The sequence below is a fragment of the Abramis brama genome (genome assembly GCF_963993115.1).
Source record: "Abramis brama genome assembly, chromosome: 17".
NCBI classification, from domain to species: Eukaryota; Metazoa; Chordata; class Actinopteri; order Cypriniformes; family Leuciscidae; genus Abramis; species Abramis brama.
The window spans coordinates 33,418,418-33,439,141 of NC_139979.1; positions in this window are offsets into that span (position 1 = coordinate 33,418,418).

Below are 20,724 nucleotides of genomic sequence, written 5' to 3' on the forward strand. Positions count from 1 at the left end.
TGCAGTTCCACTCTGGCTCCACATGAGGGCGCTCACAGGACGAGTGCAGAATGAATGGAGGTCTATGGCGCTATACCCCTCAAAATCCACTTTTCTCAGAATATATACTTTTTGTCTAGTAATTTGAATGTTGTATTCAAAAGGAGATGCAAAGAAATTACACATTGCTGGGTGTTAGATTTTTTAGAGTCACTTATTTGATTTAAAAAGTCTTTTAAAATGTCAATGACGTCATACACATCGTACGACCAGAGATACTGCTTTACGGCAATCCTTCAGTCACTTTGGTGCTTTCGCGCTCTGCACTTTCTTTTCTGCACTTTCTTTTCCTATCGAGAAATAGGACAACCCTTTGCCCAATATTAGAACAAATTATCATTGCACACCTGCGAGACATTTTTCTCCTTTTTCAAATTTTATTGATATTTAGCACTATTGAGCGGGACATTGGTGGTGGTTGTTTTTTTTTTTTAAGGTGGCAATACTATACCATATGTATCCTGTATTTCCTAACACAAGAATAACACAAGAAGTACTCATATTCAATTTATTTTCCGTGTAAATACCATAGGCAGATAAAAGTGGCAGTAACCAAAAAAAAAAAAAAGTTGAGTGAAAAAGTCACAATGCCATCAAGCGGTATCTCTGGTCATAATCAGTCCTTCACTGACCAATCAGCGTTCATTAGCAGAATGCTAGCGTGTTATGGGCAACAATAACTCAACCTGTAAGAAATCGAAAGGACATAAGTACTCGTTCATTCAACTTTCGACCTATAACCCATGTTGAACTTGCAAAACCTACAATCAGATCTGAGATTTCGGTTGAAATCGGGTGAAAGAGACAAATTTAGCCGTCTAGCCCCATAGACTCCCATTCGTTTTGCACTCATGGGCGATCGCCCCCAGTGGAACTCTGGTGGAACTACAACTAAAATTCGGTACAATAGGACTTAATAGGGAGTGGGCAGGCTCTCGTAGACGGGCTCTGCACTGAGGCTTTCCCCTGATTGTTCCAGGAAAAGATTCAAAGCATCAAGAGTGTCGAAAACAGCGCCATCTTGTGACTGGTTAAATTTATAGCAGCCATTCACCCGAGTGCGCAGCGCCGTTGTTTTATCCATTATAAAAGCCTGACAATGCTAAATGTTCAGTTTTCATATAATATAATTCACATATTAAAGTGTGCCAATAAATTAAATGTAACAATTATATCAATACTAATTATAAAAATTCCAGCAGAGTTAATTGCTTGATGAAAGGATGGTGGTTTAATTATTTTATTATTTCTATGCTGTTTAAATGGCAGAATATATGATCATGTAACATAGGCATATTTATATAAAAATATTTTTAGTAAATGGACTTCCACAAGCCTCTGGTCTGGGTTCAAAGATTCTGAAACGCAAAAGTGAAGCATTCACGTGACTGGAAAGAAAGTGAGGCATTTTTCGTTGATCGCGTGTTTCTCTGAAAACAGCACGTGCTCCGGCACGGAGCTTCTTGAGAAATTGCGCTGCGAACTCAATACACGCGCTTTGAAGCTTCAGTGTCATATGTAACATCACTAATTTGCTGTTCTGCGGTAAAACACGAGAGCAGTCGCGTTTTAAACCAAACATATAATGGTGAGTGAGAGCGACCTGGACAGATCAGTGGATGCTGAGATACTTTGCTAAATAAAATGATCCTGCCAGAAGAATTGCGTGATAATTTGATTGTCTTGTTCTGTCTGTGACATCCCAGTGAGCTTTTAATGAGGGTTTACGCATGTGCTGTAAGGTGAATTTAGTGTTTTCCGACATTTCAGTGTGGATGAGAACATTTGGAAAATGAGAAACTTTTGGAAAACGCTTAAACGCTCGTTGGATGGTAAGCGTTTTGAAATGAAAACTTGGTTTTCAAATCTATCCAGATTCATGTAGACGTAGCCTGAGAGTGGGTGTGCAGCGAGTCCAGGTGTGTGTATGATATACACGCAATATGCTGACAAAATCACTTTTGGCCACTACTGTATATTGACTTAGAGTCTGTAATGTCTGTTCAATCTTCGTTTCTCAGGAAGTATTCATGTGTGTTTTTTTATTTTATTTTATTTTTTATAACTAATAAGCTTATCGTGTAATTAAATTTAATTAAACACGTTTTATAATTGTCCGACAGACTTAAAGGAATCTAATCATTTTGTGCAAATAAACTGTAAACTGTTCAATGTGATCATAATGATATGGAAAGAGGCCGATATGATTTCTACAGTGCTGGTAAGCTAATTCAGCGTTTTTCCAGTTTAAATCTAATACTTATTACAACACACAGTTGGGTCAAACCAATGCAATCATGCTCAGAGATGTAATTCTGCCAATCTCAGAGTGCTCAGAAAACACAAGAAAGCCGAAAGCATTAAAGTTCTGCTCCATTCTCTGCTTATCAGCGGCTCACATAAAGGCCTTCGCTTCAGAGCGACGGCCGCCAGTATTTCTGCTCTCGCTGAGGATAATTGCCTGTGGTTCTTTACAGCCCGCCTGCTAGAGAGCAGTTATCATATTTATACTGATTTCTTTTGTCACTGTCTGGCATGTTGCTTTAGCTGCATGATTTAATACGCCAGTGAATACAGCTTGCCAATTTCTCCTTTTTCATGTATGTACATCTGTGTATTTTTCTTATTTTTACGTGTTTTTGCCCATCTCTCGAACAGCTTCCAGGGATTTGATGCAGTAGCTGATGTTTTTAGTTACACTTTATTTTAATGGTCCACTTTAGACATTCTACCAACTATAAGTAACTTTTCAACTACATGTCAGCTAACTCTCATTATAGTATTAGTAGACTGTGGTAGACTGTTATGGTTATGGTTTAGGTGTTAGGGTTCGGGTTAGGAGAACAAGTTTACTTGTAGTTGCCAAGTTACTTATAGTCATTGAATGTCTGTTGGGGAGCATCAAAATAAAGTGTTAGCAGATATTAACAGTCTACTAATACTCTAATGAGAGTTAGCTGACATGTAGCTGTACAGTTACTTATAATTAGTAGAATGTCTAAAGTGGACTATCGAAATAAAGTGTTACCATGTTTTGTTTTTCTTTTACAGAATTGTTGTCACTTCTATCTTGATTTGTTTCTACAAATGGATATAAAAATACCTTATGGCATCTTTATACAGTGAGGAAAATAAGTATTTGAACACCCTGCTATTTTGCAAGTTCTCCCACTTGGAAATCATGGAGGGGTCTGAAATTGTCATCGTAGGTGCATGTCCACTGTGAGAGACATAATCTAAAAAAAAAAAATCCAATTAACTATTTATTTGTATGATACAGCTGCAAATAAGTATTTGAACACCTGTCTATCAGCTAGAATTCTGACCCTCAAAGACCTGTTAGTCTGCCTTTAAAATGTCCACCTCCACTCCATTTATTATCCTAAATTAGATGCACCTGTTTGAGGTCGTTAGCTGCATAAAGACACCTGTCCACCCCATACAATCAGTAAGAATCCAACTACTAACATGGCCAAGACCAAAGAGCTGTCCAAAGACACTAGAGACAAAATTGTACACCTCCACAAGGCTGGAAAGGGCTACGGGGAAATTGCCAAGCAGCTTGGTGAAAAAAGGTCCACTGTTGGAGCAATCATTAGAAAATGGAAGAAGCTAAACATGACTGTCAATCTCCCTCGGACTGGGGCTCCATGCAAGATCTCACCTCGTGGGGTCTCAATGATCCTAAGAAAGGTGAGAAATCAGCCCAGAACTACACGGGAGGAGCTGGTCAATGACCTGAAAAGAGCTGGGACCACCGTTTCCAAGGTTACTGTTGGTAATACACTAAGACGTCATGGTTTGAAATCATGCATGGCACGGAAGGTTCCCCTGCTTAAACCAGCACATGTCAAGGCCCGTCTTAAGTTTGCCAATGACCATTTGGATGATCCAGAGGAGTCATGGGAGAAAGGCATGTGGTCAGATGAGACTAAAATAGAACTTTTTGGTCATAATTCCACTAAACGTGTTTGGAGGAAGAAGAATGATGAGTACCATCCCAAGAACACCATCCCTACTGTGAAGCATGACTGCACTGTATTAAGGAGAGGATGACCGGGGCCATGTATTGCGAGATTTTGGGGAACAACCTCCTTCCCTCAGTTAGAGCATTGAAGATGGGTCGAGGCTGGGTCTTCCAACATGACAATGACCCGAAGCACACAGCCAGGATAACCAAGGAGTGGCTCTGTAAGAAGCATATCAAGGTTCTGGCGTGGCCTAGCCAGTCTCCAGACCTAAACCCAATAGAGAATCTTTGGAGGGAGCTCAAACTCCGTGTTTCTCAGCGACAGCCCAGAAACCTGACTGATCTAGAGAAGATCTGTGTGGAGGAGTGGGCCAAAATCCCTCCTGCAGTGTGTGCAAACCTGGTGAAAAACTACAGGAAACGTTTGACCTCTGTAATTGCAAACAAAGGCTACTGTACCAAATATTAACATTGATTTTCTCAGGTGTTCAAATACTTATTTGCAGCTGTATCATACAAATAAATAGTTAAAAAATCATATATTGTGATTTCTGGATTTATTTTTTTTGATTATGTCTCTCACAGTGGACATGCACCTACGATGACAATTTCAGTGGGAGAACTTGCAAAATAGCAGGGTGTTCAAATACTTATTTTCCTCACTGTAACTCGTATGGCTCAGTAAAACAGTGAGGTTTTGGCCTCTCAGACGTGTCACCTATTGTCATTCATCCTTTCCTCAAACCATATATGCTTGCAATTCTTGTTATTTATGTTTAGCTGTGTTCTTTGAATATTAAATAACTTCGTTCAACATTAGAAATGTTAAAAATTAAAATAAACAGCTCCAAAATCATCTCTTGTCTTTCATTGTTGTGAAATCTAGTAGAGTTGTTGCACAATGACAAAAGAGGAAGGGGCAGATTTCCTCAATCTTTCATGTCCTCTTTACAAGACATCAACCATCTAAGAAACCTTCAAAGCAAACAGAATAAATTGTCCTTCATTTTGAATTTAATAGTGGCAGACTCATAATTTTGTCCAGTTAGTAAAATAAATAAATAATCCTATTTCGAATTTCAGTTTTATTTTACTGTGGATTTCTTTGGTAACAGTGTTGTAATAATTCAGCTGAAGAGATGTGGGACAGTGATCACAATCTTTTGTGGTAAACCATTGTTTTGTACTGGTTAGATCATATCATAATTCTGACAACAAACAAACACGATTGACCAAAATGATCATATGAGTGATGTGGCCTCACTCTGAGACATTTGATAAATGTAATAAACAACTATTGTGGACAAACCCTTTCTGTATTTTTTTATTCATTTTACTGTAGGAGTGAAATGTGTTAAAATGGTCCAAATAATCATGCTGAATACTAATAATCTCTCAGATGGATAAAGATAGCTTCCATTCCTTGAACATGAAGTATTTTCTGTACATTGTTGGGAAAGGAAGCTGGACACAGATGTGGGTTTGAAACAGGAAGTGTTGTAAGAGCAGGGGTCCCTGTGTGCTAAAACAGAACATGGGTGTGTGATTTTGTGTTGACTTCCTATTGTCTTAACGGTGAAGTGTGTCTTTTCTGTGCCAATAGTGGCACCAAAAAGAGCCCAGGTCACGTCACATAAACAATAAAACTATTTTTATTTTTACAAAAGACAAATGTTAAAGAAATTGTGGCCAAATAATGATTGGCAGAAATGTTTTTCCATATTAACAATCAAGTCTAGTCTTAAAACATATCTCTTTTTGTTGGCTTTTAAAGGGTTAGTTCACCCAAAAATTACAATTCTGTCAGTAATTCCTCTCCCTCATGTTGTTCCAACCCCGTAAGACTTTCGTTCATCTTCAGAACACAAATTAAGGTATTTTTGATGAAATCTGAGAGCTGTCTCACTCCTTCATAGGCTGCTAAAGTCATTTCATAAGTTTATCAAGCGACGAGAATACTTTTTGTGCGCAAAAAACAACAACAACAAGAAAAACAACTTTATTCAACTCTTCATTTTCTTCTGTGTGGGCCTCTGAGTGAGTTCACGAGAGCGCCACGACACATGCGCGAGAACTCAACTTAAACTTGAGCCACTGTAGTCACTTGGACTATTTTAACGATGTCTTTACTAACTTTTCTGAGCCGGCAAGTTTCAATAACATAGAAGCCTATGGAGGAGTGAGCCAGCTCTCAGATTTCATCAAAAATATCTTAATTTGTGTTCCGAAGATGAACGAAGGACTTACGGGTTTGGAACAACATGATGGTGAGTAATTACTGACAGAATGTTCATTTTTGGGTGAACTAACCCTTTAATACATTTAATGTCTTGTTTTGTTCTCCTCTGTTTCCTTTTATCTGTTATCTTGTGGTCTTTTATTTTGTATTGTACAGCACTTTGGTCAGCCTTGTTGCTGTCATTAAATGTACTTAAGAAATAAACTGAACTGAACTGAACCAATCAAGTATTTCAAGCTAATTTCCAGAGATCTGATTAAACGAGAATCTGAATTAAATCAAATTCAAAGTAATTTTTCACAATAGAAATGAGTGGTTTAGCCAGAAGCTTGTCTTGTTGTTTCAATGAAAGAGCAGCTTCTGATCAATTCTGCCATTGGTTCCCAATCCAGGACAAAATGGACAACTGTTCACCTGAATGGTGTGTGGAGCCCTAAAGGGGAAAACACAGAAGGGGAAAAAGTGATGGGAGGAAAGATTATTACAACGATGTTGCGTTCCCTCGTAAAACTTGCATTCCCCTGAGAAACTTTGCATTTGCATGCAAAACTTTTGTGATGGAAATAATGTGAAGTAGGAGGAAAATGTTTATTTCAGTGCTTATTTTTCCAGGGAATGCAAAGGTTTTGCAATAGAACGCAAAGGTTTTGTGAGCGAACGCAACGTTTCGCCGGGGAACACACTGCTTTTGCAAGGGAACGCCATACTTTTGAGTCAAAATGCAAAATCTCCTATCTCATTTTTCCCCCCATCACCATGTCCATGGCTCTGTAGCTGTCAAATAAATAAATAAAAACTGCTACGCTCACCACTTAAATGTCAGAGTATATGTTGATTTTATATCAAAACGCATAATTTCAAAGTCGCTGACTTCACACTGGAATGTTAATGTTGGATCATCTTTAAACCATCTCATATCTGTGAGTGAACAGTAAGGCTGAGAAACTGTAAAGTGTCTCTGTGCGCTTGACGGGTGTGTTGATGAGAACAGACCGAGACAGTGGAGGAGGAGGGTCAGACTCACACTCTTGCTACTTACAAGCATCCAATCCACTCCTATCTAATAGCTGTCAGAGGCAGGCCACGAAATGGAATTGACTATCGATCTCCTGCTTAGCACAGGTCAGTGGCGATGGCAGGGATGCATGCTGGGAAGGGGGACAGCCGGCGGAGAACACGGAGGAGTGAGAGTGAGGAAACAATACAGTTTCATTAACCATGGCAGATCTGCAAAGCACTGAGAGAGAGAGAGAGAGAGAGAGAGAGAGAGAGAGAGAGAGAGAGAGAGAGAGGGCTCAGAAAAGACCAGATGTGGGCCGGACTGTGTTGCTGTCTGGGTGAATATTTGTAATATTCTGGGAGTTCACCAAGCATGAATTGTTGTTTGTTTGCACATGGTTTTCTCATCAGTATTGTTGTTTGATTAATAAATACAAGTAATGTATCTAAGGCCTTCATGCAAATAGATATTAATCCTCATAACGTCTGTTCTAAAAAAAAAAAAAAAAAACATTCAGGATGTTTTGTTATATCAACTACTGGAGATTAATTCTGACATTTACCCAAGACAAGTCCCCCACAATATTAGAAATGGCCAAATTCTCCCCCCAATATTTGATATTCTTGATGCTGCTCTGCTGCACTTCATTATGCACCACTGTTTGTTGTTAGGATGACAAAACGTTTTAAAAGTTACATTTTTAGGCTTGTCTACCTCAGCGGTCTATCAGAGCTAGTCAATGTCAAAATATTTGAGACAGCCAATCAGATTAAATAAGGCGGGGCTTTACTGTTCACACCAATTCCAACGCAGCTTTTCGTTTTTGCAGTGAAAGAGTGAGTAAAAAAAATGGTTGTAGATGTAAATATTCAACGCATTCTCATCCTAGGGCGTCATATACTGACGCTTTTGACATTTCATCTACATCCAACGCACATGGCACCCTTTAGCGTCAATATGAGACGCAAAGAGCTTTGTTCGGTTATGGTTAGGTTTAGGTCTGGGGTAGGGTTAGGGTTAGACCGCTAGGAGGCGCCTTCTGGCCCATATCTATCTGCGTCTCATATCGGGCTGAAATATTTGACAACTATTTTATGATAGAAATGTTAAACAGCCAATATTCAGTGATGCAAACTACTCACTGAATTTCACTGTTTTTAATTAAAAATATGCTATCATTTACATGATTCATGTAATTCATATCAGAATGTTACGAGACAAGACACGTTTTGCTTGTTTGACATAGACATGCGAATATGAGTGAATGTCCGCCAATTTTAAAATGAAATATTATTTGCAAATAGTTTAGTTATTTTAATTAATTCAACTGAACAAGAGGCACAACATTTTTTTTTTTTGAGTGTAAAACAAGAGTCCAGAAAAGACCAAGTAACACATCGTTTAGGTAAAAAAAAAATTAACATTCTAATTGTAATAATGAATTGTCGTAGTTTAACATTTAAAGTATGGATCTGGGACAAGGATAAAACAGACCCAGCAACAGTGTCGGCCCCAATCCGGGCCACATCTGGTACATGTGGATTCCATGCGTACCAGATGTGGGCCGGATCTGGGCCCAGTGTTGCTGTCTGGGATAGAATCTATACATAAAAGACATTTGAAAAGTATATAAAAAAAAATAAAAAATTATGTGACCTTCATATGTTGTTTTAATTAAAAACAACAACAGTTTTGAACAAACACTGTTTACAGATGTGTGGTCCTTGTATTCTTTTCCCAGCAGAATAACCCATTTTATGTATCAAAGTTTGGTAATACTGCAATTCAGCACAGAGATTACGCTATTCTATTAAAAGTAGCATGTAGTTTCATGTTATGACAATCTCTCATTTTCTACCCGTCCTTTCCCCACATTGTTCCATATTGTGGCGATGTATGTAACAATGAGGCAATTCGGCTTACCTTTGCGATTCCATGACAAGCCATAATCTCACATGGTACAAAAACTGTCAGACATTCCAATATATGCTTACTGTCCAAGATCACAAAGTTCACAATAGGGTTTTATGTTTTTGATTAATTAAAGCAGGTTTTTTCCTGTGCCTCACACCACTCCAGACGTGTACATCTCCACCTGAAAGGCCCTTTCAGAATAAAGAAAGAAAGAAAAAACGATACATTTGGTGAATGAAAAAGGTTATGCTGAGCAGTTCATAAATCAATTGCCTTGAAAAGGGAGCTGGTTTTAAGCCTTTCTCCTGAGTGCAAATGCAACAGTAATCGACAGAACAAAGTGAGGCAATTAACTGTTTTCTTAAAGGAGTGAATATGGAACAGAATGGCCATTTATCACCATATGTCGGACTGGCGGTTCTGTGAGAAAGCATGGAAAGTGGGGGGAATTATTATTATTATCAGCAAGCTTGGTGTTATATTTGGCTGTGATAGTTGATGAAAGGAGTGAGTGCTTATCTCATTGTCTCATTGCCTCTTTTTTATTGGAATTTTGCTTTTTATAAAACCTTTTATAAAAAAACTGCTTTTTTTCTTTCTAATTTGCAAAGTCAGATAGAACAGAACCTCAACTTTTGCAGCTGTCACAGAAAATCTACAAAACATTTATAGGTTAAGGACAAAATGTACAACTAAATGAATGCGAAAGTGCTGTAAAACAGTAGAACACTTAAAGCTATCTTTAGGCTGGCCTACAAAGGTCTTAATTTTGGATTGTTTGTGTGAAAAGGGACAGTACCTTCTGAGAACTTTGAATCTTGGGAGCTTTATTGTGCTGTCAAAAAGGTAGCAAATCTAAAGCCCTTCTGAACATCATATTGACAGGGAATATTGTTTTTCTTTACACTTTAGGACAGAATACCATAATCACTAATGGAGTGAAAGTTGAGTACATCAATCCATCATAAGCATATGTTTTATTGCACACTAGGTCTGGATAGGCGTGATTAGGTTTAGCACAATATAGCCTTCTGCAACACACAATCTGATTTTTTCCCCCTAATGTCTTGGCTGTAAAAATGAGATGGAAAAGCTATTTGTTTGTGGCTACCATTCATTAAACTAGCTGTTATGGATAAACTTTGTGCTAGCAACTAATCTAAAGATCTAAATATATGCAGCTAAACAGATTAAAGGAACAAAATACAAGTTGTATTTTTGACTTTTTCACACTGTTATGTTTTTATATACATGTATTTAAAAAAAACGAACAAAAAAAAAACAGTTGTTGTTGATGTGAAAATGTTAATGTTAGCTTGAGTTACATTTGTGAAGTCCCCGCCAATAATTAGAAATGGCCAAAATTCCCCCCATATATCTGATATTGATGCTGCCCTATTTGTTGTTAGGTTGACAAACAGTTTTAAAAAGCATTTTTAGGCTTCCTTAGCATTCTATCAGCTTATCAATAGCCCCTTTCACACAGCGATCCCAGTAAATTACCGTAAAATTACCTCATCCGCCCGAACGAGGAGATCAGCTTTAGTTTCGGTATCATTCCAATTTGAAGACATTTTAACAGTGCTGAGTAAACGCGTCATCATTTTATGAATGGCCCAGACCCGTTGCTCTTTAAATAACTTATGACTGGCCCAAATCACTTCTTACGTCAGCGCGTTCTGACCTTATACGTGCAAAATACTGGTAATCTTAATTCCGCGTTCACACAGCGCGTATACTGGTAATGTTACAACTTTGCTTACTGGTAAATTGCCAGAACCAATTTACCGGTATATTTGAAAAGGTCCTGTTAACACAAGATCTGTTACTGGTAATTTACAGGTATTTACCAGTTAAGACTGTATGTGTGAAAGGGGCTATTGTCAAAATGATTGAGATGGCCAATCAAATCAAAGAAGGCGGCTTTACTGTTCACATATACCAAACATAAATTCCAGCATGACGCTTCAGTTTTTAATAGTGAAAGAGTGTGAGGAAAGTATTTAATATTTGGCAGCTGATTATTGGTAGAATCGTTTCCTAGTGTGTGCCAGTTTGTTCCCTTGATTAGTGATTCTGTTCACCTGATGTTCATTTAAACTAACTAATTTAGTCTGTGTATGTATACTCCATGTCTTGTTCAGTTCTTTGTCCAGTCTCGTCAAAGTTTTTCCCCCCATGGACCTTCCTGCAGTTTTCCTGTAACGCCTCCCAGCAACCGGTCCTCATGAGGACTTCACCATATTCATAGAGTGGCTGCTGATGTACAACGAGTCGGTCCTCGACACCAGTCCCACTCTATACCTAGAGCCCAGTCACTCCACCACAGACACGGAGCCAGAGCCTGTCGCGGACAACAAGCCAGAGGATCCTTCTGAGCCGTACCCTGTCCCGGAGCCTGAGGATATGTCTGACCAGGTGAACAAGCTGGCCGCCCTGAGGTAATTCTGGTGGAAAATCGAAAGCATGGAATGGATCTAAACCCAAACTCCTGCCACTGGCCTCTGTTGACTTTGAACTGGATTTGATAGAGATTATTTCACTGAATCCCCCTTTCTTTGTTGGTCCCACCCAGCTCAAAGTTTCCTGTGTCCCCGCTGGTTCCACATAGCTCAGATTCTCCTGCGTCCTCGCTGGTTCTGTCCAGCTCGAAGTCTACAGAGATCCCTCCCAGCCTCCCTTCTTCCACCTCCTTTAGCAAAGCCAGCCAGTTCCCCAGCTCTGCCACCACTGGTGCCTGTCAGTCCCTTGGCTCATCCTCAGTTGGCTCTCTGCATTGAAGTGGATCCTCCTTGGTTTCCACCCCATCTCTGCCTCCAGCCACCAAGCCCCGGACTCCACCTTGAACCTCCGACCCATCGGCTCCACCTTGGCTCCATGCTCCCTCATCTCCACTGTGGCCCATCATCCCACCAGTTCCGCTAGGCTCCCTACCGCCGCCAATAGCTAGTTTTCTGGTGTGTGCCAGTTTTTTCCTTTGATTAATGATTCTGTTCACCTGTAATTCATTTTGTTCGGTTCTTTGTGCTGTCTTGTCTAAGTGTAATGGTTGTTTCTCCTTAATTTCTCCTGCTTGTTTAGTGCATCATGGGATTAAAGACTGCTTCCCTTCTATTCATCTTTGTGTGCTTAGACAGCCACCCATGACAGATATATAGTACTTTTTTCGTCTAATGTGGTATGCTATACAGCAAACCATCAGCTACGTTATTATTGAAGGTTAAAATGAACAACTGATTTGAATATCACTGCATATAAGGCCGTTTTATGATAATGACGTTATAACTTTTTAATGACATAAGAGTAAAAATATAATGAATTTTTTTTTTTTTTTTTTTGCGAAATACTCCTCACTAGAGTACATTTTTTCTTGCCAACTATAGAGTTTATGGACACTGAATGGCTTTCCTGAGGTATATGTAATGTTATGTGACATATTGTTTACAAAAAAATATTGTTTTATTGACCTCTTCCTTGATTGAAACACGAATTGAGCAAATACATGAGACATGGGGGGAGGGGTGTTCATTTTGTAATTGGTCTTTTTTTAAAGAAATTAAATGGAATAAAGAAAATGAAATAAGAAAGGTAAAAGTTACAGGTCTATATTAGTTATGAAGTAAGCCTAATCAAAGGGTTTTTAAAGAGTTGGTTGCGTCTCCCCAGGGGTGCACGAGTGGTTAAAAAAATAATGATTAATAATTTAAATCAATACATTACAGAGGAAACAAAACACCCAACTGCTGCATGAGCAAATGATACGCAAACTACATCTCTCGGTAGGATATAGCAAACCAGTGTCATGCCAGTAATGTTTTGATGGATGAATATTGTAATCAAGGTAAAAACAATTACAGTGACTTACAGGAGTCGTACATTAGGCACACACGACGAGAGACGAATTACACTCTTTGAGCTTGTGTAAATTGTAGCTTCAGTTTGCTATTCTTAGCTGACAGGAGCGACACCGGTGTGTCTTCTGCTGCTGGAGCTCTTCTGCTTCAAGGTTGGACGTGTTGTGTGTTCAGAGATGCTCTTCTGCAGACCTCGGTTGTAATGAGAGCTTATTTGAGTTACTGTTGCCTGTCTATCATCTCAAACCAGTCTGGTCATTCTCCTCTGACCTCTGGCATCAACAAAGCATTTTTACCTACAGTATATTTTCTCTTTTTCGGGCCATTCTCTGTAAACCCTAGAGATGGTTGGGACCAGCCCGTCTGGCAACAACAACCATGACACGTTCAAAGTCATTTAAATCACCTTTCTTCCCCATTCTGATTCTCAGTTTGAATTTCAGCAGATTGCCTTGATCATCTCTACATGCCTAAATGTATTGAGTTGCTGCCATGTGATTGATATATAAAGTATATATTTCAAATAAATAATACTCTAACAGGCTTCATTTCAAATTTTGCTCCTAAAAAAAAGTTTTTTTTTTCTTTTCAAAAAGTTAGTGAACTTGACCCAACAGTGCCATTGAAGCTCATACTTGAGATGAAACATGACTTACATTTCAAACTTAATTCATACAGGATATATATATATTTTTTTTACAATATCATGTTGATATTTTTCCCCTTCTGTCTTCATAAAAAAAAAAAGTTTTTCTGTTGTTAAGGTCAGCGTTATTAGGCTACATTTGCATGTTTACTTATTTCACATTGGGTTATAATTATGCTTACCCCTTATTATTATTATTATTATTATTTTAGTTTTTCCATAACTTTACATCAACTGCTTCAACTTCAGAGTCAACAGCATTTAAGCAAAATTTTCTGCAGATAACTTTTCCTACCTTTGAGAATATTCTTTCACATGGCATAGGCTGAAATTGCTAGGCATTGGAAGGCCAAATGGAAGTGATAAGTGTGGTTGGGCCAGTGACTGGCACTATGTTCCAGTTCACCATTTGTTCTGCTGATATACCGTGTACCTGCATCCAGCTTAACCTCCACTGGCATAAGCAATGACAATAGGGACTTTCATTGTCGCTCTGATTTTATGGTCCAGTAGGTCCCATATGTTGTCATCCCGCCATCACCTCTCTGCCTCGTTCCTGCTGTTGATTGAGATGATTCAGTCATTGTGGATGTGGGGAAAGGAAGCACTGCAATCTCTGATGAGGTTGGTAACTGGTGTGTTGACATTGGAAATACTCCAAAATATTAGTCTCAGTGTCTAGTTGAAACAAAACCTTTAAGTAATAAATGTAAATCTATTAAGTGTTTCCGTAAATTAAGAGGTTTGTTGGAACTTGAATTTTGTGTCTGATAGAATTGCTTTTGTCAGGGTCTAGCACATCTTGGAGCGGGTGATGCTTTCATCAGTTCAGACTAATGAGGAACAACATGTTTTTATAAAATGTAGTGTAGTAAAAAGTAGGGTTGTTCCGATACTAGTATCGGAAATGCCGCCGATACCAATAAAAATTCTGGCATCGGTATCGGCGAGTACATCTACCCATGTACCGATCCGATACCATTTTATTAAACAATACCTAGTTATGCACGCTAGCTTTGCTTAACGTTGCAAATCGGAGATCAATTCTTCTTCGCTGCTCTAAACAGTGGTTGCTTGTGGCAACACAGGAAGTTGTGCTGTTGCCACAAAACCACTGTTTAGAGCAGCGAAGAAGAAATGAAAATGCTCGCAGTACGAGTATTTCAGACTGGACCAACCAGCCAGTAAAACGGCGACATGTCTCATATGCCATACTGCAATTTCGAGGCACAAGTATTAGCAACACGGTTCGTTGGACCATTTTTCCTGCCGACCAAAATTTCGTTATTCCAAATGTAGGCGCGCGGCAAGCGCATAATGTAAGAGACGCTGGCGCCCAACATCAAATGGAAAACGTAATGAAAACAGAACAAAACTGCGCTACTCGTTATTTTGTGCTTCACTCTAGCGTCTGGACCAATCGGACACACACAATTCATTTATTTAATGAATAATCCAGCAAACTCACTGTGAAACTTTCACCAAAACTTAACATCCCCAAATGAAGCTAACACACTGGCAGGACGGTGTCTTTTTACAGGAAACACAAAGAGTTTTACGACCCAAAATAATGTGATCGCATGTGGAAGAGAGAGACAATGGGAAGACAGAAACACTCTGCAAAACAGACTCTCCTGCATTCATTTAGTGATGAATTGACTAACATGAAATTAACATGCATTCCAGAACATTTTGAGAATGATTTACTGTTGTGTGTTGTGTCTTGTGTCTTGTAATAATTCTGTTGATACTATGATCTCTTTCCTCCCCCACTGGGCCCTACAGGCCTCTGCAGGCCGAGTCAGACTGCCTTTCTGAAATCCAACCAAGAAGGAAATGAACAACTCTTGCCTTAAGGATGCCGTGCGGTCCAGCGTGGCCTCACCAGGACATGTGCTCACTCCAGCATCAAGGACAACCTCAGGAGTTCAGTGACTTCATTCAACACGGACGAAGTCCCTCGCAACTCTCACCATGTGCTCTTTGTGTCCTGCCGACCCAGAGCATGTAGGCCACAATCTGCACTCCAGCCATGAGAACAGCGACAATACAAGTTCATCCTATCTCCTCCATCCAACGGAGAAGAAAGGATTGCAACTCATACAGTGACATTTGACACTCAAGGACCCAACGACGAATTCAATCTTCAACCACTTCAAGAATTGATCATGCAAGTATAAATTTCATGAGGTGCTCTGAAATAAGCTGATGGTTCTTTTCATACTAAAATAGATCTTGCTCCAGAGTTCTATTTCCTGCTTCCGGTTCCATAACACTCACCACTTTACCTATACATGTATGGATGGATGTATGAATGTATTTATGTTTGTTTAGTGTTAGTTATGTTTGTGATCTAGTTAATAAAACTTGTGCACAATTATGAATTTGATTTCTGATCCTCTGTTTGCATACAAAGTCCCTTTTACGATCTTGATCTTGTTACAGTATGCTCTAATTGCTGCACACGATAAGAAATAATAATTTTTCAGTGACCCTGAAAGATAAATTTTTCCAAGAATAAATGAATAATCGAAGAGTTCGTTGGAACTGATTAATTGATTGTAATATTAATTTGGCTTACCTCAAAGTTAATCTAATTAACTGACCCAAATATTAATAATTAATCATAATTGGTAATTATGGATTATTATTAATATTTCCCCTTTGAGCTAATGTCTTTACATCACGGACCATTAAACAGTTTGGAACAATGCAGCGCGAGCCGATCTTGATCAAGCTACACTGTTACTAATATTAACGGATCAAACAGCGCTGACGTGGAAACCAGAAACATTGTGCTTTCAAGTAACGTTACGTCGGTTTTATTTTGACATTATGAATAAAATTGCTGCCATCAAATGTTAATCTGAAATAAAATAACCTTTGTTTATAACTACTACAATATTACATTTCATTTTTTTATAAGGAGCTGTTTTTGTTTTATATGTCAAGTATAGCTCCATCATTGCTCAAAGTAAAACATGATCATACTTTATGTTAGTTTTAATAATAATAATAAAAAAAGTAGGCTAAATCAAGGAAATTTCTCTGGCATTTCTTTCTTTTTGCTGTATTGAAAACGTACCGAACCGTGACACCAGTGTATTGTATCGAACCGAACCGTGAATTTTGTGGACTATTACACCCCTATTATACATATATAATTTTTTAGATTCCTAGATTTATTTGTTGCACTTTTTTATACAGTTATATTGTAAAACTAAAATACCTTTTATAAAATAATTCTATCAATTCATACAGGGCTAGTATGAATTGCAGCTGTATAGATACACACCCAGGTATCGGATTAGTACTCGGTATCGGCCGATACCCAGAGTCCAGGTATCGGAATCGGTATCGGGAAGGGAAAAAGGGTATCGGAACATCTCTAGTAAAAAGTGTGAAGTAAAAGTAAATAAATTCCAAAAATAAAAATACTCCATAAATGTACTTAAGTACAGTAACAAAGTAAAAAAAAATACTTTGTTACTCTCACAGCTGAAAGCCTCATAATGAATTTGTCTTCCTACAACAAATGTTTACAATGAGTAAAGGATCTGTACACCATGTAAAGCCTTTATGAGTTCTCAGTTTTCCATTATGGCATGTTTTCTTTATATTGAGAAGACCCAGACACTTTTCTATATTAACAAACTAACAAATTAAAAATGGTTATTCTTGAATAAGACAATTTGTATTTGTTCTTTTAAAATTGGTTGATTTTCATGACACTTGATTGACATTTGAAATGACTGACCTTGGATCAGCTCAAACCTGTCTGAATCATTTTAAGAACCTAAATGGGCATTCACACTAACCGCAGCAATGAACAATTCTTCATTTTCAATGATATTTGGTGAAGCAACATACAAGAATGGCGATCAAACAAAAACACTCCCAAATTGTCATGGCGGGCTGGAAAATAGTCAAGGATTCAGATGCGAGTGAATAAGTATTTATTAAAGTCAAAAAGAGAAGACAAGAGACTCAATTCGACAGGCAGCATCCACATGGATGACTCAGAGTTGAAATAGCGGATAATCTCAAGTGAACTCGGAGAAGAATATAGAAGGTCCTCAGGGAAACTCAGGGTCGGAGTGGTAGATAATCCTCTGGCAACTCGGGCAGGCTCGGCAACGCAGGGACTCAGTGGGCGGACTGCAGATCCAACGTAGAGACGAAGATCCTCAATGAAGCGTCATGGAAACAGAACAGGAACAGGAGAAACAATCGCTCAGACCCAGGAGAACCTCCACAACCATCTGACAAAGACAAGACGAGTGAGCAAACAATATATAGGACATCCTCATTCAGAACAGCTGGCGCTGATCGGCTCATCAGTGGATAACGAGCCATCTGATGAGCCGCGCCCATTCATTCAACACGCACACACATAGCGAGGGAGAGTCAATGAATCCGTGAACCGTGACAGTACCCCTCCTCCTAGGAACGCCGCCTGGCGTTCCCAGACCCCCTTACCTGTCGATTGTAATCATCGATAAGGGAGTGATCCAGAATGTCCCTGGCAGGAACCCAACTTCTCTCCTCCGGACCGTAACCTTCCCAGTCCACCAAGTACTGGAATCCGCGTCCCCTCCGTCTCGAGTCCAGGATCCGGTTAACCGAATAAGTAGGCTCCCCATCAACGAGTCGCGGCGGGGGGGGAACCGGAGCAGGCGGATTAAGATGCGATCGAAAGACGGGTTTAATTTTGGAGACATGAAAGGCGGGATGAATTCTCTTGTACGCAAGAGGAAGGTTGAGGCGGACTGTCACCGGACTAATAATCTTGGTGATAGTGAACGGGCCAATGAATTTAGGAGCTAACTTATTAGAGACGGAACGGAGAGGAATGTTCTTAGTAGAAAGCCACACTTTTTGACCAGCGACGTATACGGGTGGCCTCGACCGGTGGCGATCGGCCTTAGCCTTGGTGCGCGCCCCCACTTGGAGTAGAGTCTCACGGGCTCTGGTCCATGTGCGGTGACACCTCTGGACGAATGCGTGAGCGGAGGGGACCGCGACTTCGGATTCCAGACTGGGAAAAATAGGTGGCTGGTAACCTAAACTACATTCAAACGGAGATAGGCCCGTGGATGACACTGGTAATGCATTGTGGGCGTACTCCACCATAGAGATATGTTGGCTCCAGGAGGAAGGATTCCTGGCAGCCAAACAACGCAACACTCTCTCCAAATCCTGGTTGGCCCTCTCGGTCTGGCCATTGCTCTGGGGGTGAAACCCTGAGGACAGACTAACGGTCGCTCCCAGTAATCTACAAAACTCTCGCCAAAATTTGGACACAAATTGGGGTCCTCGGTCGGAAACCACGTCTATCGGGAGGCCATGTATGCGAAAGACGTGATCTACAACGGTCACCGCTGTCTCCTTGGCTGAGGGTAATTTGGGCAAGGGAATAAAGTGAGCCGCCTTCGAGAATCGGTCCACCACGGTCAAAACTACCGTGTACCCTTGAGAGGGTGGGAGGGCGGTGATAAAATCTAGCGCAATGTGGGACCAGGGTCTCGAAGGGACAGGCAGCGGTTGGAGTAACCCATCTGGGGGTCGATTGGAAGTCTTACCAGTGGCACAGACAGAGCAAGCCAAAACAAAACTGTGAATGTCGCGTGCCATAAGTGGCCACCAGAATCGTTGCTTGACCATAAAACTGGTGCGATTTACCCCTGGATGGCAAGCTACGTTGGAACAATGCCCCCACTGAATAACGTCTGACCGTAATCCCTCCGGCACAAATAAACGATTCGGTGGGCAACCGGGCGGAGGCGTTACCCCTTCTAAGGCCGTCTTGACCTTCGACTCGATCTCCCATGTGAGTGTGGAGACAAATAGGGTCTCGGGTAAAATGCACTCGGGAGTAGACGGGCGTTCGGAACGGTCAAAAATACGCGACAAAGAATCGGGTTTGATGTTTTTGGAACCCGGGCGGTACGAGAGAGAAAAGTCAAAACGTCCGAAAAAAAGTGCCCACCGAGCCTGCCTGGAGTTCAATCTTTTAGCGGTTCTGATATATTCCAGGTTCTTATGATCGGTCCAGACGATAAAAGGTACCCCAGACCCTTCTAACCAATGACGCCATTCTTCCAACGCTAACTTAACTGCCAACAATTCTCTGTTACCAATGTCATAGTTACGTTCGGCCGGAGATAAACGACGAGACAAAAACGCGCAGGGATGCATCTTGTCGTCCGTGAGAGAACGCTGGGAAAGCACTGCTCCTACCCCCACCTCTGATGCGTCGACCTCCACCACAAACTGACGTGAAGAATCAGGGGCTATCAAGATGGGAGCTGAAACAAAGCAGCCTTTCAGTTTGGCAAACACAGCCTCAGCTGTGTCTGACCACCTGAACGCAGTTCTGGGGGAGGTCAAGGCGGTCAGAGGTGCGGCTAGTTGGCTGAAGTTGCGAATAAAACGCCGATAGAAGTTGGCGAACCCCAGAAACCTCTGTAGGGCCTTACGGGAATCTGGACTTGGCCACTCTACCACAGCCTTAACCTTCTCAGGATCCATGCGTACTCCCTCAGACGAAATGATGTACCCTAGGAAAGGAACAGACTGTGCATGAAAAGCGCATTTCTCCGCCTTGACAAAAAGCCCATTCTCTAGCAACCTCTGAAGCACTCGTCTGACGTGTTGAACGTGCTCCTGGAGAGACGAAGAAAAAATCAATATGTCATCCAGGTAAACATATATGAACTGGTCTACCATGTCTCTCAACACATCATTGACGAGTGCCTGGAAAACCGCTGGGGAGTTGGAAAGCCCGAACGGCATAACCAAATATTCAAAGTGCCCCCTGGGGGTATTGAACGCGGTCTTCCATTCATCCCCCTTCCTGATGCGAACCAAATGATATGCATTACGTAAATCCAATTTTGTGAAGATTGATGCTCCCTGCAACCTCTCGAAAGCTGAAGACATCAACGGCAAAGGATAAGTATTCTTTACCGTGATGTTATTCAACCCCCGGTAATCAATACAAGGTCGTAGAGAACCATCCTTCTTCCCCACAAAAAAGAATCCCGCCCCCGCTGGAGAAGA